The 21938-nt window shown below is 45.0% G+C and overlaps 1 long non-coding RNA gene across 1 annotated transcript; it reads right to left on the reverse strand.

Moving 5' to 3' along the window:
• Nucleotides 1-433: 433 nt before the first annotated feature.
• On the reverse strand, nucleotides 434-12212 carry LOC142604212 (uncharacterized). Its single transcript, XR_012838097.1, has 3 exons — nucleotides 12075-12212; nucleotides 7652-7708; nucleotides 434-640 (listed from the first exon to the last, which is right to left on the reverse strand). It is a non-coding gene; the product is annotated as an uncharacterized LOC142604212 (long non-coding RNA).
• Between the last annotated feature and the right edge of the window lie 9726 nt (nucleotides 12213-21938).

Genomic DNA, 21938 nt, shown 5'->3' on the forward strand with positions numbered 1-21938 from the left:
AAAATCAGTAGTGGGAACACTTGGTGTTTCCACCTCTCTGACCTGCAGCTTTCCCACAAGATTTACCCCCTGGGGCGGGAATGGCAAAGCCGTACATGAAGCTGGTCCTGAACTGCTGCAGTTTGCATACTGAATTACTGAGGTAAAACAAACCAAGCATGGGTTTACTTTTAGTAATCTGGGTTCAAAAATACCATCCATTCAGAGCGTGCTTCACAAGGAGTTCACTCATGCCTCCTGAATTAATGGCAATCCAGGCCTTTATTTTTTAAGTATGTAACAATAAAGTGATTTATTTTCAATCTCCCAGTGAATCAGGAAATTGTTGCTATTCCCAGACAGGGAACAGAGACAAAGGAAGATTAAACACCCAAATATCACACTAGAAGCCTTTGGCAGAGTAGGAAACTGAACTCACCCCTCCTTTCTGAAATGTAGCTCAGCTTCTTAAACATCAGACCATCATTCCAACCCTCACGTGATGCGCAGACACATACGCCTTCTGCAGGGCTTGAAAGCACGAAGGCAGCAGCTAGTAAAAGATTCCTGCTGGCCCAGACTCAGATCCTGTCTGGACTGAGGGAACAGGTTTCTGGTTTCAAAAGGAGCTGAGTTGAAGTTGCTTTCCATCAGTTGCAACCTTTTTAACAAAACAGAGAGATTTTTCTCCAGCAAATAAAGCCATAAATCAGGACATCTCCCGAGGTTCTTTTTTTTTTTTTTTCCCTCCCTTTTTTTCCGAGTTAGTGTGCCCTCCCTCCCCTTTCCATCCCTCCAGACTTACTTCATAAACATTAGCTTTCAAGCATCTCTTCCCCCAGAGGACATATCATAAACATCATGTTAAATATTTAGAACAGGAAACCACCTCACTTTTCTAGCTACATAAAAGCTATCTTGGGAGGGTGCATTTTCTGTTCTCATGTCTTTTATTTATTTATTTCCCAGTGCAGATCATTTCAATCATCAGTACATTTGCCAGGGACATTTGACAACAGCGTTAAAAAGCCCCCCTATACCTGGGCAAAGGAAAATGCCGCCGGACACTTCAGGGATGGTGAGTGCGTCCCCAAAGCATCCTGCTCCTTGCGGTCCTTTCGCAGGCCTCGGGTAGTCACTGGGGTACCTACAGAGCTTGGAAGAGGGACCCAGCTATAACAAACGAAGGTCACTTTGCAGCACTCCCAGCATCCACTTTAACGTTCGACTTCCAGCTTGCTTACCTTAACTTTCCTGAGCGTCCCCAGGAACCACTAAGTTCACACGCAGCAAAGATGTTTAATAACGGCCAAGCATTAAACACCACCAAATCCCCCTCGTGCTCAGTTATAAACACTGGCCACTCCAGGCTTGATTCAAAGCCAGCGGGAGTCAAAGGTATATGGCACAAAAGCCTTTTTGACGACTCTCCTGTGAAATGCCCCATGCCCTCACCCTGTCTGGATTTATTTATTCGGATCCAAGGCAAAGGGTCCAGTCCCAGTCTCAGGCTGTTCCCTCCCCATCTGCACCGCTCCTCCGTCCCTCACACAGACGTGGCAGCACCTCAGGTCTCTGGCCACTGCCAGCCCTGCCCCTGCCTCTCTCAAACACGAGAACCTTCAGGCCTTTATGGGGCTGGTTCCTCTTCCCATTCCTTCCTGAAAGGTGGTGGCGGCAGCCTGGGGCTCTTCAGGTCCACGCACACTGAGGACATGGGTGACAGGGGTGCAGCTGTGGCAGCGGCACCAAGCTGGGAGCTGGCTGCAGTCAGGAGAAGGCATTTGCCTTACGGTGGCTGCGTAAAACAGTGGAGTCCTTTCTTTTCAGAGAAAAAGGGGAGAGGCTAGATGGACAGACATCAAGGGGGAACCCAGATGGAGCATCAGCCAGGGACCCTTCTGGGGCAGCACCGCCCTAACACACACTCTGACACCCAAAGCTTCAGTTATCCCAATTCTTTATATCCTTACAAGACTTCGCAAAACTAAGCCAGAGACAGAGAATACGTATTTCTCCCACGGTGTGACACTGTGGCCATGCCTACCACACCATCCAGGATTTTGTCCGGTCTGCCTTGTAAATTCCCAACTAGTACACAGACTCTTCCAGCAGACAAATCTACACCCAGAAACATCTCCCTTTTCACATCTAGTCACTGTTCCCAGCTATTCTGGCAGCCCATCTTCATCGCTCTTCTATTTTGAGTGTATGCCCATCAAGTGCTGGCCTCTTACTCTACCCATGCTGCATATCGTTCATCTGAACAAATCTACTGAACTCAAAACCGTTTCCCATAAGTTGGTCTCTGTAGACCTTTAATATTAATTTACTTTCTTCTAAGCTTCCAAATTTTGATAAGAGGCTGCCCAAACCAGGATGCAATAGTCACCTAAAGCAGCCACCTAAAGCACCAAAGCCACGGAGAAAAGAAAGCAAAAATCAGTACCGCAGCCCCCAAATTACCTTTTCCTTCCACAGCACATTGCAAGGTCACAGTAATTCATTCTCCGCCATCACCCCCTTCATTCCGGCTGGCTGAAACTCAGCTCAGCTTCAGGGGAAAGCAGTGCAACAGTTTGGCAAAGCATAACGTCCTGCTTCAGTCCTATTCTGAAGATTTAAAAGGTGCAAAGGGCTTGACGTTGGCTTTTCAGATGTGGACAAATCTCACCCATTATACGTAGATGAATCTAATTTTCAGTGATGCACACTGAAAATCCTTGCCAAGTATGCATGCAAGAGAAAGAAAAACAAAGATCATAAAGATTTACAGATTGCTTTAAAATGCATTCATCCTAAACCATGAGCTGCTCCTAAAAGCACTACCAACCTGGCTGAAAAGTTATATATACATGTAGGATTCGTTCAGCTGGAACAAATGCTTTAATGAAGATCAACAGAATTCATGAGCTAAAAACTTCAGGGTATTAGTTCAGTACCTCATAACAACAATAAAATTAAAAGTTTTGCATCTCTGAATTATACATTTAAAACTAAGAAGGACATTTTTGGCTCCAAGGACATAGGGGACCATCGTGGTCCAGTTCTATGTGCTCACGCATAACACATCTCTCGGAATTGTATCAGCTGGTTTCTGTGAGGTCCACAATTCTGGCTACTTCAAAATACATGACTTCAGAAAGAGAAACCCAGTAGTGTAAAACCGCAGTTGTGCAGGGCTCTGGGTCTTCACGCATACTTTAACCAGAGTATCCAAACTCCAAGCTGGCGAAACAGAGCTAAAAAAATCTCTGTACAGGAACAAATCCCCTTGCCAGAGCCCTACCGTTTCCTGCTTTTAGTGAGGCTAAAAACGAGGAGAAATAGCAGTCTCCGTAGCATTGAAAGCGTGTCCACTTCCACTAAGTTAGAAGTGGGATCATGAATAGAAGTGTGCGAAAATAAAATGAGCAAACATCAAAAAATAACAACAGATCATATTTTGTGATCATTTTGTTTCAGGCAGGAAGGTTGAGGCTGGTTCTAATTTGAATCTAACCAGTTGGCCAGGCCCTACCTTATATATTATCTTTGGAATGTGAGTCATTTTGTTGGCTTAGTTATTTCTTCTTCTGTAACATGGCACTCCTGACTACAGTGGTATGTGGGAGCTATTTTTATTGGGTAGTAGTGAAAGGAAGTGATGGATAGAGCCGGTTGGGAACATTTCAACAAAACATTTTTTCATTAGTATTTCCTAGTTGCTCAAATGTTAAGTTGTTCACACTGAAATGGCTGGTTCCAGATAATTTTTTTATTTAAAAACTAAAGCAGAAAAAAATTTTCAAAATAGCCCGTTCTGGTGTTTCTAAACAGAAAACTTCAATTGCTTCAGCCAAAATAATTTGAAATTAAAAGAGAAAAATAAGTCAAAATGTTATTGGAGAAAGCCTAGCCAGGCCCGATGAAGGAGCCATCCAAAATATGCAAAGCCAACTCTGTCCCCTGCATAAGTACGCTCTTGATTTTTTCCCTTCAGATTTTAAGCTTTTGAAAGTTTTCAAGGCTTTGGCTTTTCATCTCAATTCAGAACAGTAGCTCCCTTTTTCATGGCCTCTTCAAGAATTTTAGGAACATCAGAACCGTCCACTTTACGTATTTGGTTTTTTTGGCAGAACAAGCAGCACACTGTATGGGCAGGGCTTGGAAAGGCAGAATCCTTGAAATCCTTCCTGCTTGGGGTCATCTTGGTACTGTAGCATGCAGTCCCTACATGATGTGGTGCGGTCAGATGGAGATGGTAAACCACATGCTGGAAACCTACCAGTCCCAGGTGCCCGCAAAAGCCAAAAATTAAAAGGGTGTATCCTCAATGGATGACCAGCCACTCCTGAGACCCTGCCTTTCCCTGTGGGGTTTTCGTAACAGCTTTCAAAAGCACGGCCAGCTACATCTTAAGCAAAGCTGGCCAGTGATCTAGGAAACTCTTCAATTATAGATGAGCACCAATAAACAGCCAGTGATTTGCTGGAAATTATGAAGTATAAATAATTGAGAAGCAGGGAGTTGGCCCAGAGGTACCCTTCTCTCTTGCTGATTCGCCTTAATGCATTTCCTTGATGCAACTCCCTGCAGTGTACCTAACGCTGCAGGGAGCAGCAGGATAATGGCCCTTGAAGAATATGCTGACCTGCTCGTACACGGAGTTATAAATATGTGAACATCTACCAAACGGAAAGGCGCAACTAAGGAAAGGGGGTTAACCCAGCGAGCCCAAGTCTCACTCTACTTCCAGTATGGAAAGCAGTCATTTTACCTGTAGGGGTTCGCCAGTCCCAGTGGACAACGGTGTCTGGCAGCAGCTTGTGTGAAAGAACTTACTTGTTGCTGCTTTTTCATGGCGTCATTAAACAGGAGACTGGATCGGTGCAGTGCAGTAAGGTGCCCCCAGTCATTTAATGGGCTGATGCTCAAAGAGCTACCTTCAGAGATCTTGATCTTCCAGCCTTGATAGCTACGGTCTGCTACCGCTTTTCAAATCTGTGAGTCCCAAAATGAGGGAAGCAAGCCTTTCCTGGGGCCACAACTCTCGGGCAGGGCATGAAACAAACCCAAAAGCTGAGTCTGCAGCTCAGCGGGACCCAGAGACAACAGCACTGCCGAGAAGTTTCTTCCCAGGTGAACAGGGCTTCATCCAGACCTTCTCCCTTAATGCAAAGGGAAAAAATCCTTTGGGAAAATAGACCAAAATTTTCACCCTTGAGACATTTCCATGGAGTCTGTCAGATGAGAAAACTGTATCAGAGAGGCTGATTTCCTTCCGTGCTGCTGGGTCAGAGATAATGAAAAAAAGCCAAGTGATGTACAGCAAGGACCACAAAGGATACTCATAAAGAATCAAGAGCATCTCCCCATGCTCAGCCACGGATGATTCGAAGGGAATTTTCTTGTTAATACCCATCAGTTAACAGCTGTCTCACATCTTGATGCTTATGCACTTTTAATCTGTTTAATAGAACTGTGGATGCTGTCACAAACCATATAAAATCCTTCACACTACAGAAATTCAAGTCTCACTGATAACTTGTAGCAATGGTTCCCATTCAGTAACAAAGCACTAGGTCATAACCATATTCGCTTTCATGAGCTTTAAACGTGTCACTATTAACTTCAGTGAAAATCTTTTGGCTTTTGCACTGAAAAAGAAATGCCTGACTGGCGTAAAAGGTGTGAAAGATGGGAGCAGGGAAAGACACACTGGATGACAGAAAAGAAGATGCTTCATCAGGAGAACTTTCTGGTAAGATTTTCAAAGCTGCTAAGGAAACCGGAAATTAAAGCACAGGATGAGACTGATCTCAGACATCTAAAACCAAGGTGTCTAATTCAGAGCTAATTCCCCTGTATTTTCTTTACGGCCTTGGTAAAGAGGCAATTTACCTCACTGTACAATAAACATCCAAGGCCAGTCACATGAAACGCCCTCTGGAAGTGTCTGACTGTCCCCACTGACTCACGGGAAACAACACTACAACGCTCAGACTTTGGCTTCCCCATTTTAGACAGGTAAAGGAAGGAGATCAGACGGATCGTCTAAATACTCAAGATGCTTTTCCAGTTCTGTCGTAACTGACTTCGACACACAGGTCACCAGGAATGCTGTGCTGGTCCCCTGATGTCCAAAAAACTCACACCCACTGGGAAAAAGAAGAAAAACAAAAAGAAAGGAAAAAAAAAACCCAACCCCAAAACAGAAAAGAAAGATTTCCAGAAAGCTAGTGGGAGAGAGGGCAGGGGATGGCTACTGCTTTGGTCGTGACACTCAGGTCCACCAGACCTCACCTCCTTTTCACCAAGATCAGCTCAGAAGCATGGGGATTTCTAGGGATTCCTTTAAGGCAGCAGAACTAGGCTGGCGCGAAAGGAGGCACGATTCAGGTAAGGGGTTTCACCTGTTCTTCTAATGGGCTTAGTTCATACTGAACTGTTCCACTCCTTCCTGGTATAATATTCGCTTTTACATGAAGACAATGACAACAATTTTAAACCATCCATGTATGTACACTTATGAACAGAGTGGTTAGGATCTCCTGAGAGAAGGATCAACTCCTCATCCCATTTGCACAGCACGGAGCACACCAACATCTTGCCACGCGATAAAGATGCACGACACCTTACCGAGCAAACAAAGTAGATACTCGCGAAGGGCTAACTTTAGCTCTTGGGCATAACCACGGATTTCGGATTAAAGAAAAGAGAACATATCCTGCCCCGCAAATGCAGGAGCAGGGTCCCTGGTCCCCTCCCGCGACAGAAGGAAGAGGTTTGCAGGAAAGGCGGCTGTAAGAGGGGACTCGAAAAGGAATGGGGCGGCCGCAGGAACCACAAAATCCTCCTGGTCTAATGAGGTGGCTGCGGAAGGGAGCTGGGAGCCGGCAGTGTCTCCAAGGCCAGCATCAGGGCAGGATGGGCTGATGAAGTCTGAGTAGATGCCACAGCTCGTAGCTTTTAAGATCTAAGTAAACAGTGTAAAGGGACATGGAACCAGGGCTCAGTATGCAGATTTTGCTCCATTACATTTTTGAGCTGTTTTTTCTCTTTTCACTCCCAGCTATGGAAGACGCCAAAGCTGTTAAATATCAAGCGTGTATAATGGGAATCCCATAAGCTGGGGGAATGGCCAGGATTCAAGGATATGTCCAGAGTAGAAAAAAAAAATATTAGAAAGAAAAGAAAAACAAGAAAGAGAGAAATAAGCATAGAGAGGTGGGTGGAGAAGAAGGAGGGGGAGAGATCAGATCCACGACATCTCATCGGCTATTCTGTTTTTCAGGTCACAGCTTAATGGCACCAAAATTATTTTTATTATTGTTGCTGTTGTTATTGTTGTTATTAATTATAGCTCTTCCCCTTGTTCCTAAGAATCTATGAAGAACACAGGCTCTTTTATGCTAGATAGTGCCCGTGAGCATGCCCACTTTTGGCCAGAGGTCTCCTCGGAGCTCTGCAAGCTGTGCTTTGTGCAGAGCACAACGCGCTCCCAGCCCAGCATCAAAGGAAGGGGTCCCTCAGGACCTCACCCCCGCACTCCTCAACCCCTCTTACAACACCGCTGTTGCTGGAGGAGTCTTGGCCCCGGACTGCTTGACATCGCGCTATTTTCTTTTAAAGACGGTTTCTTTCTGGACACAATACTGTCATTAACACAAGATGAAAAACAAGCTCCTACCTTAAGGTTCCGGGGTTACAGTGTCAGGTACGACAGGATGCGAGGCTGTGTCTAAGCCTGGATGTCAGGGCAGGATGCAGTCATAAAACAAGATGGGAGAAGAGTAGTAAGTGGCTTTCAGATGATGCTGAAGACTCCCTAAATCAGCCCCTGATAATTCGGTCATGTTTTCCAGACTGGCCAGCAACCCCTTACTGCACAGGATTGCTCGTATTGCAGCCTCAAACCCCGCAGCCTACGTACAAAGTGTACAGGCCATTGCCTTTTCCCATGCCACTTGTATGCTTTTAATAGAGGCCCCAGGCTGAAGTGGGAACCCCCCTCGTTGCCCCAGTCCACACCAGTTGCAAGAAGCAGGTATGACGAACAGTGCAGCTGGGAGCAAAGGAGGAGTCTCGCTATTGCTCGCGCTCTGGCAGCGGTGGCTGGAGGGGGCTGTAGGGAGCAAGGGGGCCGACGGGATCACTCTCGGTACTAAGAACAGTCTCTCATTTTAACAGTCAAAAGCTATTAGCACTTGCACAAGGGGGTAACGAACACGTTCAGCAAAGAACCCGTCTGCTCCCATTTTGGAGACAGGTTCTTTGTTTCCATCCCAGTCTAGCACCATCAGTTGGGATCCTTAGCTCAGTAATTCTGGTTATTGAATCCATTCCTGAATATTTTCGAAACATACTATGCTTTTTATTTTCCCTCCCTATTCAGCTAGCAGCTTACACAGGCCTTGGAAGAGAACAGATCGCAGGAGGGAATCCTCTGGAAGAGGTAACAGAAGAACCAGACAAAAAGCTCACAGTACAGAACGATAAACTGAAGTTACAGCAGCTCGTGTTACTTCGCTAAAGACTGAGGGAGGCTTAATAAGATGACACTAGTCTTCTGTTATTTTTAAGCATGTTACATAAATTAGATATTATTTTCTGCATTTGAGAGTTGACAGAATTGAGGTACAGCACCAGCTAAGTGCTTTGCCCATTACGGAAATCTAAGGCAGAACCAGGACTCAACCCTGATGCTATGTGTGCTCATCCTAACAGTACTAATCCCAAAGCAGATCCTTGGAAGTCATTAATCTACCTTCAAAAATCATTATATCTGAAATATACTACAAAATTTTGGCTTGAGGATGGCCATTGTTTCAAAAGTATTTTCTCTGTTAACATGACTTTACTTTTAACAAGTTTAATTAAAAAAATCAACCAAGCAAACGTAAAAAAAGCAACTTAAGAGCCCAAAAAAGAAATGGACGCTCTGAGCCTCTCTCATAACCAAGTGCTTCCAGAACCTGGCACTTCACGGCAGAGCACACACGTGCACACTACCCATTCTGCAAGCTGGCAACACTGTGGACGGATAAGGCAACCAGAAAGAAAAAGGAAAGGCTCTTCCCTTCTCATTCCAGTGTATTTGGCTTTGTGTAGGAAACATTATGCAACAGGATGAGGGCAGGGGAAGGAAAAGCTATTTTTATTTCCTCAGCCACTTATCTAAGCAATACATCAGCAAATGCAACTTTGTTCAAGTCTATCGATAGGCATAAAGAGGCTCCTCCCTCTCGCCAACATTTCAGTTTCTGCTGGTTTGCTTGCTTTGCACAGGTAAATCTGAAGTACAGTTGTTGCTGAATCCCAGCTGAAGCTGTCTGATCTCAGCACAGCTCTTATTAAACAAGCGACTGTTTTCACTCCATCAGTCAACGTCAAATCTCAGCCTGAGAGCCGGACAGGAACGTACACTGCGAAACCCCGTGGCTTCAGCCCCGATGCACTGGCCAAGTCCTGAGGGTCAGGACACCAAGGCATGTTTCTGGAAGTGGTTTACATCTTGCACAACAAAAGAAGGACAAGGAGGAACAAAAAAAATTCCCCTCATCGTGTCACTAAGAAACCTGATGGGAAGCTGCCTCGCCCTTTCCAGTCTCACATTCATAACGAAGATTTAGGAAAAAAAGGAACAGTTTGATCGGAAGACAGGATGCAGTTAAATACACTGAAAAGGGATGGACAACCGCATTTAGCAACACAGTAATAATCATTCCCTCTTCAAAAACCATCTCCTCTCTCCTTACCTTCTTGAAACCACTCTTCCCCATTTCAGGCCAACGGGTATTTTGCCCCCTTATTTTGGATAAAATAATCCATTCTGCTGCTTCAGACAAGCCATTATTCCTTTTGAACCTGTCCATCCCTCCCGCTGGGAGCTGCCGATAGATCTACCAGCTAACCCAGTTAGTAGCTCCTGCCTGCCAGGCACCCCCTGATACAAACCTGGGGAAAACTGCCCACGCACACGTGTGTGTGATGGAGACTCCGTGTATGTCTGTGCATGCATGTCCACACGTGTGCGCTCAGAAAGGGAGACAGTAACTAAGAAATTACATTCACTCAAAAGTCCCTTTTTACTCTCCCAGCTGATCTAAACTTCCAGGCTGAGGAGTGGAGAAGCTCTAGCAGAAGCAGCTAAAGAAAGGAAAACGATGCTAACAACGAAGTTAGGGCTGAACTCGGCAGACCTCCTCCATGCCCCCAGACCTGCTGGTGCTGGTGTGAAGGCGATCGTCTGATAATCCCTGAGATCTACAGAAGATATAAAATACGAGCAGCCGCAGCAGAGTCACACAATTGTACCAGAGTCTCGCAATATTCAGTGCCAGCCCTGGTTCGCTCGACTCCCCTCCCACCAGCACTTTCCTTCCCTTCCTCTGGGGTCAGGCGGTTGGTTATGTTAACAAAAAAAAATGTGGCAAAGATCAAAACTGCTGTTGCCACAACTGCCACATGTGACTCAGGCAGCAATGTTGTGTTCACAAGGAATGAAGTTACAACCGAGGTAAAAAGAAACAAGACCAGTCTGGTGCTGCCCGTGTAAATTTATTGTCCCAGTGATTTTGCCTGTAGTGGAGCTGAGGTTAAAGCTGTTGCCTTAGTAGTAATAGTGCAACATTGGGGGCCATGCCTCCAAAAAAGCATCCCGTTTCTAAGATGACATTTCTGACAGCTCTGCCTCTGGATTCCTTTACCTTGACAGTAAGACAGGGCCGTTGGAGAGGCCGGGGGAGAAAAGGTGAGTCTGGGTATTTGGAAGGCCCTGTAAGGAGCACAGGCACAGACACGTGCAGAGGATGCGTGTACGTATCTGTGAGAAAAGCACGTGGAAATGCGCCTCCTTGGTGAGCACGGAAATGTGTCGGACTGTTTGTGTGCTGTTGCAAGGATAGGGCGTTGTTCCCAACGTGGCTTCAAATCTCTGGGTCAGCCCATCAGTTGCTAAGCCCCCACCCCTTCGGGTTCCCTATTGTTTTATGGAGAGCTGCTGCAGAAGTACCGGGAAGGTACAACAGCAGAGAAGCAGATGAAGTGGGAAATGAGCAAGTGTCACGAAACAAAATCAATAGCCTGGAGCCAAAGCTGTTTCTCTCCCTTTCCTGTCTCCGATTCATGTGTGTGTGTGTGCGCATGCATGTGTGTATGTGTAACTCCGGGGCTTCTTTACCTCCTCCATTCCCTTCTTTCCCCGCCACTGCAAATGTTGCAGAGCATGATAATGAAAGCTGGTGTCCAAGCCACCAGACAAGCCCATCACTGCAATCAGAACAACTGCGCGAGATAGCAGCCTGCAGGCTCATCAAGCTGTCCTGACGCTGGCCAGCCTCATGCACATGAAGACGCCAATCTCGCCTCTCTTCCATCCCTCCTCCTCCTCTTTGGCAGCCCAGTCTCCTCACCCTCCCCTTCTCGCCCTCCCCCTTTCCCTCCATCCATGCACAGCACCAGAGGAACGCCAGCCTGGGCCACATCCCAGCCGTGGTCTCTTAGTGATTCTGATAGAAAATGCCCAGCAGGCTGAATCTTTCCTAGAAAAGCAAGGGGAGGTCGGAAGGCATATGGTTGCTGTCCTCTAAGCTCCGGGTGACAAGGTCTGTGATGCTGCATCCTTCCCAGGCAGAAAGGGAAGAAAAAAAACAAGAAAAAAAAACAAGAAAAAAAAAAGAAAAGAAAAAAGAGAGAGAAAGAGAGAAAAATCGCCTACTTGGGCTTTGGGAAATCACAAGCTACTCCCAACAGTGAATAAACCTCTCTGACCCCATGCCACGCTGTTGGGCACGTAACACACCACACTGGCACTGCAGAGGCTAGCCTTTTCTTAAAATGAGAATTTAAAAACAGAGAGACTGAAATCTCTCAGTATATTCTAACACAGTCATGGTCTGTTCTACCCTCTGGAGTGAACAAACATCTGGCTGCCTCTCCTCCCTGACCTAGAATCGCAAGTTTTTAGGCACATTTGGTACTAAAGATGAAACACAAAGACAGGACAGAAAAATACCCCAGTATCTTTGTAGCTTCTATTGCCACCGTTGGCAGATGTTTTGCTCAGTTCCACTCACATTGTTACTTAAAACCCTGCTGGAACCAGGACTTACCCTTCCGTTCCTCCAGTTGAATGCCTAGGCTGTTCTTTACGTAAGCGCAACGTGCTCTCAGGAGAGTGAGGTCACCGCTGCAAGGGAAGATGAAGGCTGGCACAAGGGCTACGGGCTGCGTTCTTCTCGGAGACTCACTCTTCCACGGGACGACCAAATTCAGTGGCTGAAAAGCAGCAGGACAACACTTCTTCCACTTGCTTTACAAAGTCTATGCAACATCCTCTGTCCTAGCCCTCTGTACTATTGGCATGAAGGAAAATCTGCAATTCCAGGTTGCGTTTTGCCCTGAGGTATAGGATAAGTTTTGGATATTACACTGTAGGACTTTTACAGGGTTGTCTTTCAACAGCAGCACATTCTCATAAAACACAGAATGGAACGACACGTATTTCCTCATTAAATGAGCACAAGAGCTCTTCTTTCATACAAATGATTTCTCTCAACATGCAAGTTCATGGATCTCTCTTACTTTACCAACATAAAGTTTCTTTCCAAACCACAGACCTCACCTTTAATAATCAATATTTCCCTTCCACTTGCTCAGCTTTCAAGGTCATATGTTGAACAGATTAATCACACTTTTAAAAATCTCTTCCTCTTAGGCTGATGCTAGCACTGACATTACGTGGAATTTAAAGCAAAAAACACACTGAACAGGGGTTGGGTTTGTCTTCCCGAAGGAATGTTAGGCCAAGAAAAAGAAACTGCTGTTTGTCCAGAGTAAAAGGGCAAATAAAATAATTTCCAGGCTCTTAAAGAAACTATTACATGTAGTGAAGTCGAAGAAAAATTCCTTGATGACAGAGGCCTTTTAAAATTCTACAGAGAGCAGGAGCAATAAGCAGTTAGCCAAAGGCTATCTATACTCTGCTACTCTTACATGTGCTCATAGCCCCTGGTTTAGAAAAGCCCATTCACAATCATGACACTGTATTCATAACACAGAACAATTACCTGTAATCCTACACGCCATCATCTCCACTGCTTCCATACAGTAGCTTTTAAAAATATTTATCTAAATGGGATTCTAGTGCGCTGTAATACTAGCCTGCAATGGAATGCAGCGCAAACTATAAGCGAAGTGAAACAGAAGAAAAGTTTGAGAACTTCATTGTCTTTTCTTTTAAACAAAACCCATCTCTATTATCAAGATGATTTGTACCCTGGAAGCAGAGAAATAGATTAGTTACACCAAACGCCAGTGAGCACCATCACCCCGAGGAAAGCTGTGGCTTGCCACAGCACCGAACGAGGTATCTGCCATGGCTGGGCTGCAGCCAGAGGCCTCGCACCTGAGTTGGGAACGCGCTGGTTTGGACAGCACTCATTCTAGTGGGAAAATCCAAGAGCTTGCCAAATGTAACAGCCCAGATCCATTCAGTCTCAGTCTAAGATGGACTTCAGGTTCAGATTTTCCAGCGATCATACGGAACTGAAAGGAGTTTGTACTTGGCAATTATTTGAACGGAGCTCACCCCACTGGAAATCTTCAGTGAGATTTTCCTTGTGAGATCCAACATTGTAACAGGCTGATGATTCTCAAGACCTCACTGGATTCCCATCAGGGTTTGGCCTTAAACCTGAAGTTTCCGTGTCCAGCCTTACCACCCGCTCCAGAGAGCCTCTCTACTGTTAACCACTGTTTTACCTTCAACAGCACTTTCACCCAAGGATCTGAGGGCAGTCTACCAACCTCAGAGATAATAGTTCCAATCATCCCCTTTCTTGGAGGCAAGTAAAGCTTATTGCCCTTCTGTGGCAGACACATACATTACTCACAATGAGTTGACATGAGCTGGAGAAGGTCAAACAATAATGAAGTGGCAGCGGTTTGGAGTAGAAACCAGAAGTCCAGTAGCCCAGACCCCTGTTTAATCTACTAGACTTTGCTATAACCAGTTTTTATGTTTCAGAAGGAAAAGCAGAAGAGTAACGACCATGACTCACCAAATGTCTAAACAGAAGTGGGGGGGAGAAGTGTGCTAGGCTGACTACTACAAAATGGTGAGCACTTCTGCATTCATTTCTCTTGCCATGTCACTAAGAATTACAATCTGCCTAAATGCCTAAGCACGTTGAGAACATATAATAATAATTATAGTGTCAGAATTCCCTTGGAGATCTGAGCAAGATCTTGTTTCCTAAAGTAGCTCAGGGACAAGAGATTGCAACTACAATTTGCCCACTCTTTCCTAAGCACTAAAAACTTGGATGCATTTTCCATTCCAGCTGAAGGGGCAGACAGGACCCACCTGCACGATGCTCCTGATAGCCATGACACGTTTGTGACACTGCAGCAAGGGCAAGCGACGATAGATTCTGACATCGCTCCATAATGGAAACTCCTAAGATTTGCGTCCAGAGCTCTTGGAAAGAAGAAAAAAACTCAAAGTCTCGAATACCTGAATGTCTCTGACCACTGCAGGTCACTGCATCGTCCCTCAACTTGGCAAGCTTGGGGCTCATGTCATGCCTAGGGTCTCCCATTCTGATGGTTTCTCCAGTTTATGCTCTGCTAGAGAGCGATCACATCACTTGCCAAGGAATTTCAGCTCCCCTTTGCAAGCCCTCCCTCTCCCTCTGGGAAGCATACGCTCCCTGGAGAACTGCTCCCTTAAAGGCCACCAAAAGAAGCCTTCAAGCCCTGTACAGAGACTGGCTGCCCGTGTCTTATCGCTGTGTGTTTCCTGGGCCAGGAACGGGTTAAAGCCATCAGGGCAACAACAAAAGCAAAGATCCCGAACATCATTTCATGCAAATGACCTTTCAGTGGCTTCCTGTTTGTTCACTGTGCTCTTGTCTGCCAGGGCCCCCGGGCCTTCAAAACCTGGGGCTAGATTTTAACTCATCTCCCCTTATCTGCTTGACTGACTGTCAGCCTAGCACATCTCCCTGCTTGTGATGAAGGCCTTAATTAGTGCTTGTCTGTTTACCCTTTTCCTATTGCCACCTCTCTTTTCCTCTCCCTCTCGCTATTCTTCTCCTTTCTGTCTCCCTCTCCCATCACCCTCGGGCTTGTTTGCTTAGCTGGGCATCTCTTGTTTACTCAGTAGGGAGGTTATAATATATGTAAATAAAGTAAACCAAAACTCCATAAAAATATATCAACACAGAAACATATTTTCGCATTCAAAGACGTTGTTAAAGCTGGCCTCTCTCTGTTCTCCAACAAACAAAACCCTTTTCTGTCTTCTGAATTCAAAGGCAGTTAGGAAACGGAGCTGCTTTTTTTCCTTCTCTCTCTCCCTTTCTTTGGACACTTCATTACCACAAAACACACAGTGCACAGTGATCATCTAGCACCTGCCTGATTTGACGTTTCTGGAGTAGACACTACTTTCAATCAGCGAGCACCAGTGCACGCTGCCCCACCAGGGCCTCCACTTTGAGAAGGCATTTAAAAAAAATACAAAACTTGTTCAGCTTTCCTAAGATGCAGAAATACGGGAAGCAGGACAATCAGGTAGGTGTTTCCTTCTTCAAATATGTTGGCTACCAATGTGTTGGTAAAATTATGCAAAGAAACTGAAAGTTGCAGAGGAGAAAGAAGTATTAAAAGACAGGCTGAGCATCCAGCTTCCTAACTTTAGCTCTCATTTGGTTTCTTGGAATTGCACGGTCATCTTACTGTAGAGGTCCGATCAATAGATAACCACGGTCTGAAACCTCTCAGACACGAACCCTGTGTGCTGAGCAGGGCAGAGACACATACATACCAGGAAATCACAAACGTCTTGAAGAAGTTATTAAACAAGCCAGAACGCAGCACAGAAGGAGAAAGCCAACGTCACGCAGCAGTTCACTGGCAGACTTGGAGATGGAGCCTGCATCTTCCAAATGCCAGGCTAGTTCTCACCCACTGGACCTTACTCTCTTCACTGGCCTTGCTGTAAAATGACATGTTAAAACTTGTCTGCTTCCTACGGCTGCTTGTCAAGCAGACCCTGGAATGTCTTGCCTTCACAAGGTGGCAATCACACTGCCTCTTTGCCCCATGGCCCAGGCTTCAGACATCTCCTCCAGGCTTTCTAACTCTTTAGCACAACAAGAAGTCATTTGAAAATCCACATCAAAGATTCCACACCGCCAGGACTGCTTACAGTGAGTTTTATTATGTGTCTGCCAGCCTGATGTACCACTTCCAAAATGCTGGAAAGCTCTCATGAAAACACCGTAAGTTAGTGTCCTTCCGCAGAGCGGGCAGCCAAAAAATCCAGAACTTGGGATGCTGAGTATAGGCTGACGGTGGTTTACACAACGCTCCCCAATAAGCAGTGGACTAAAGTTAGCTTGGGTGGTGAGAGCTCTATCTTACGTCCGTTGAAAATAGGATGCAGTGTGCATTCCTACAGTGCCATCAGACAGCTGGGAAATCTTACCTGCAGAGCTTCCCCTAACACATTCCTCCCTAATAAAAGCTGCTTCATACCCATAATAAGGCTCATAAAATTCGCTTTGTAGCTAGACGTTTAGTAAAAATTCTGCAAGGCTTACAGGACTTAACTGTGAAAGTGCGTAGGTGTTACGATCAAAAGAGGACCTATGACTATTCACTCAAACACACAATGCAGGCTAGAGTCCTGACCTGCTCGGGTGCTTGCCAAAGGAGTTGCCAGACTTATCAAACATCACAGGAAATAGCAAAGTTCAGGGGCTGCCAAAGAGCAAAGGACAGAAGAGAACAGTTCTCCCATTAGCAGGTAAAAGCCATTAGCTTTAACAGGAGTAATGTGCTCGCATCGTGAGAGAGACAGGGGAAAGGAGAACTGGATTGCTAGAGGAAAGCAGGGAAGGAAGCATGATGAAAAGTGGAGAGGGAGAGAAAAAAGCAAAAAAAAAAAAAGCAGCTTCTCTCTCTGACAGAGTTTTATCAGAATAAAATCATTCCTATTCGGGAATAATTCACACACTACGGTGGTGTCTGGATTAGACAGACAGATACAGAGGTTTGGGGCTAGGGAGAGAGGGAGAGACAGACTGACACAGGAAGATCTCAGCATAAAAAGAGAAAGGAATGTGGTAATGCCGGGATAGATGGAGACAGGGCTGGCGAATGGCCGGAAGACAGTCACAGGCCTTGCCAAACATGTCCTGCCCTATCCAGCAGTTCAGTTCACCGTGAGACAGCCAGCTGTGCCAGATGCCACGGCGTGACACGCAGGGCTCGTCCATCCGTTCTCAGGCAATGCGAGAGCTCTCTCCGCTCGCTGCCAACTGCACACCAGCAGAGTTGCCGCTCTCTTTCTGGGACTTACTGGGATTAGGATCCTCTTACCAGATTCAGTGAAATTCATAAAAGCGGAGTAAAAAAATCAAGGGAAAGAAACAAAGAGCCAATAACATTTCTTGTGACAGTTATAAGAATTTCTGGGTTAGTTCTTAAGAGACTTGACGTTTTTACCCCTAAATCTGTAGGTGGATCCACTCCCAGCTATGAACTGTTCATGAATCAGAGACCCAAGGTCATTTTTAATTGGGATGAGAGACATTTCAGGGTAAATGTGCAAGTATTTGTAAAAGTTGAAATTTGAGAGACTGCGTACTCATTAACAGGGTGTGTATGCAGGCGCACAATTAACTGCATTTCAGAAGATGATCGGGATTGCTGGTTGCCTGTTGGGGCCTGAGTTCTAAGATCTCAGTTTGTCCTGATAATATCTTCTAAGACCTGAACATTGCAAGAGATTGCGTCACTCCATGGTTTTAAATACTAGTGACACACCGGGTGAGAAACACCACACCTTAATCCCAGCACTCGGTATGAACTGGGGCAGGGAGCCATTCATACCAAGAGACGTTCCCCTTCAGCTTCCAAGGGAAAAGGGCTGGAGTCTCCGCACCCTAAACCCCAGCTGCCACGCTGAAATCACTGACGTCAAAGGAGAAAACAGACGATCAAACAGTCCTTCTGCACGTGCTTTTTCTTGAGCAGGGTTCTCAGTGCACACCTGATCCTAAACAAAATCTCCCAAACAAATCAAACACCGCGCTCTATTTTACACACAGTGAGAACGGATTTGGGTGGCCTGAGAAAAGAGCAGAGAAAAAAAACGGAGTAGAAAAGGTCTGTTCATTCTTCCTCTCTGCTCAGCTCCCTCAAGAGCAAAGGAAGCTGCTGGGGGGGGATTTGTGTGATCAGCAGATTCACACAAGAGTTCTTGGGACAGACTAATTATTGCCTGGGCACAGTCTCTTGACCTGGGTCAAGGTAACCAGGAACTACACAGGCAGTCAATAAAGACTGACTCCAAGAGCTGCTCTTACATTTTTCGCTTTCCAAAAAATAAAGGAAATAGTCAATTGCAGATAAAACACAGCATTAAACAAAAGCAACAAACCCAGACTGATAGAGCTAATTAAGAATAGAATTAACAGACATGGGCATTTACATTATAAAACAAGGCAGTAGCCCTGAAACCCACCATCCTGTCTCTGTGACAGATGATAAAATTGTTCTGCCTTTTATTGGGCATCTGCCAATAAGTACTACCTCTGAAGCAAACATCAATGGCTTTCTGACCACAAAGCCATTTTTAGTTACCAGGTACTGAAATATAGCCCGGGAGTCTGTAATTTCCGAGACGACATGCAGCACTTAATTGTACAGCTCAGTGGGGTTGTCATCCCAATCCTGCCTTCTCCTGTCTGCAAGAAGTTTGCCAAAAATTAAAAAAAAAAAAAAAACCAAAAAAAACCACCGAACAACCCCAAACCAAAACTTTCAGAAATTACAATTTTGAGTATCAGTTGAAGAGCTAGAAAAAAATTAAGTAAACCCCATGGAGGATGCTTGTTTAAGTCATATCTTGGACCTTTTATTCCTCTTGGATGTGATCCATTTAATCCATCCATATGACCGCTTCTTTACTCCCAAGTGTCCCACCTTTATTACCTGAAAAGAGTTAAAGTTGCAGCAGTAACCATTGCCAGCAGTTACTGCAAAAGAAGAAAGATGGAGCAAAAGAATATTTAGCTGCTATTGAAGTTTTCCTTTTCTCTTCGACTGCTTCCCTTTCTCCTCCAGTGATTTAAAAGATGCTTTTTAACTCCCTGATGTACCTCCTGCTTCTGAGAAGCTTAAGGAGTTTTGGGACCATGTTCCATCCTTCAAATGTATTCCTATGGCTAGTAAGTATTCCAGACAAAATGACAGCACTTCCATACTCACAAAGTTAAGTTTCCATAGACAGAAGGTGAAGTTTACTAAATATTGAGCCATATTAACACTGCTAACACTAACAGAGAGATGTTCCAATTATTTTGTCACTTTTCCCTCTAGAAACATTGATTTCTTCTGTATTTATATTACTAGGTCTCTATTTACATGGTAGTTCTGAGCCCTATTGTCCTGGTTTTGGCTGAAATAGAGTTAATTTTCTTCCTAGCAGCGGGTATAGTGCTGTGGTTTGGATTTAGGATGAGAATAATGTTGGTAACACACTGACGTTTTGGTTGTTGACAGGTGATGTTTACACCAAGTGAAGGACTCTTCAGCTTCTCGTCCTGCCCCACCAACGAGGGGCTGGGGGTGCACAAGGAGTTGGGAGGGGACACGGCCAGGACAGCTGACCCCAACTGGCCAAAGGGATATTCCATACCATATGATGTCATGCTCAGCATATATAGCTGGGGGGAAGCTGGCCGGGGGTTTAGACCACAGCTTGGGAACCAGTTGGGCATCGGTGGTCTGCGGGTGGTGAGCAACTGTGCTGTGCATCACTTGTTTCGTGTATTCTTTTATTGTTGTTGTTATCTTCCTTTTCTGTCACATTGAACTATCTTTATCTCAACCCACGAGTTTTACTTTTTTCTCCGATTGTGTTTCCCATCCCACTGAGAGGAGGCAGTGAGCGAACGGCTGTGTGGTTGTTTTAGCTGTCTGCCGAGTTAAACCACGGCACCTGCCAAGTAACTTTTTTCTTTTTTCTTTTTCTTTTGCAGCTAACAGTGTCGATTCCTTCAGTATTCACCATTGTAATCTCACCTACATCTTAGAAATACACCTAACCACAACCAGGCCAGCACCACTGGATTCATTTAGAAAAGTCAAAACATATTAACACAAAAGCTCTGTCACACAAGACTGGATTAAACTGGGATGCTCACTGCAACAGAAATCACTCATATATCAGTTTGTGAAGTGTTTGTTACTGGCCACTCAGAAATAAAGCTGAACAGGTATTCCTGTTTTCCCTGTCTCTCCTGACGCAAGGATCTTCCCTCAAACGATGTTTGGCAGCAAGCACAAGATTTGTATTATTTTTAAAATTCAATCACTAAAAAAAAAATTTTTAAAAAGAAACGCTCAGAATTAAACCCTTTAACATTCCACAGCCTTGTATTACACTGCCTGGGCTGTGAGACAGACTTTTTGAGGGGAAAACGTATCACAACTTCTTTGCCTTGTAAAGACCAGCTCTGAGCCACTGCACTGACTCAACAGTCTCCTGCTGAAGAAAAATACCAACTTTTCCATATCCTGTTAACGCTCACTAGGGAAAATTAAAGAGGACAGAGTCATTGCACAACGCACCACTTTGAACTTCCTACAGAAGTCTGACATCCGAGGAACACTTCACAAACACACATCAAATCAGCTTTGCAATACCCCTACAAAGTAAGAAAGTGCCACTGCTCAATGTTCTCAGGGAGGAGGGAAATGGCTTAACATATAGAAAGAAAAGATAGTTAAAAAAAAGAGTCCCTGGGTGGGCCAGGAATCAAACCAGTATCTACCAGTGCCCAATTCCAACACCTCCTGTGCAGTGTCATGCTACGGATGATGTTCCAGCATGCATTAACCCCCCGGCTTCTGCCCAATGACACATAACAGAAGATAAAACTCGTAATACATAACATAGTAACTCATAATACATACATAACAAAGGATAAAACTCATCTGTTATTGCTGGGACTGACTGAAAACAGAGTGGCTGAAGAGAGTGGTGGAGCTAAACAAGCTCCTTGCTGCACTCCACACTGATCTTTCACTGCTCAAAGAGATGGTAATGTACAGACAGCTCTGGTTCTACCTATATTTTGTTTCTTGGCCATGAAAAGAATACAGATAAACAATGGCAAAACAGTCCTGCACAGTGCAGGAGGCAGATCTGCAAGGGAAGGTTCAACCAGTCACACTAGGATGGTTGTGCAGTCCATGGGCTTTTGTGACAGCCGGTGAAAATCCATTATGATTCTTCTGTGACGGTCTATCAGAAACACTTCAAGAACAGCAAGCCACGGCACCAAAGTAGCACCCGTGAGTCCCTCCGACTTCTCAAACGACCTCAAAATCCTTTGAGCCAATTCTGCTATTACACAAATCTGAACAGATGGATGTAGATAGCTGTGAGCTAATTTCACCAGCGCACCTCGCTAGCAGGATGAAAACCTTTCCTGTTACTAGAAAGTCCTTCAGATACACCTGAACAGGACCGTAGCCCAGCTAACGTGCCCCGTTGCTCGGCAGGGAACATCAATTCAGGTACAGGCCCATGCTAAAACCTAAGAGTTTTATACGTAACATTATCATTCTAAAATGCACTGAAAGATAGGACTGTGTCTCCACAGTTAAAGGCTTTCAAAGCACACCTCAATTAAAACTGGTCTAGAAGCAGCTTCTGTAGGAATTTTCATAATCAAAGAAATAAAATCCCTAACTGCACTGAATCAGGACATGAAACTGAAAATTCAGAATTACCCAAACCCCCAAATTCTGGGGGAGCGACGGCTTGTTTGGTACGGTTTAAAGGCTTTGTTTTGATATAAACAGTTGTATTTTTATTTGATTTAATATTGACTTAGCAATAAACATAGTACAGATGAATGAAATATGCACACCTCAGAATCAGAAATTTACCA

Source organism: Balearica regulorum, chromosome 17, assembly GCF_011004875.1.
Source record: "Balearica regulorum gibbericeps isolate bBalReg1 chromosome 17, bBalReg1.pri, whole genome shotgun sequence".
Taxonomy (NCBI): Eukaryota; Metazoa; Chordata; class Aves; order Gruiformes; family Gruidae; genus Balearica; species Balearica regulorum.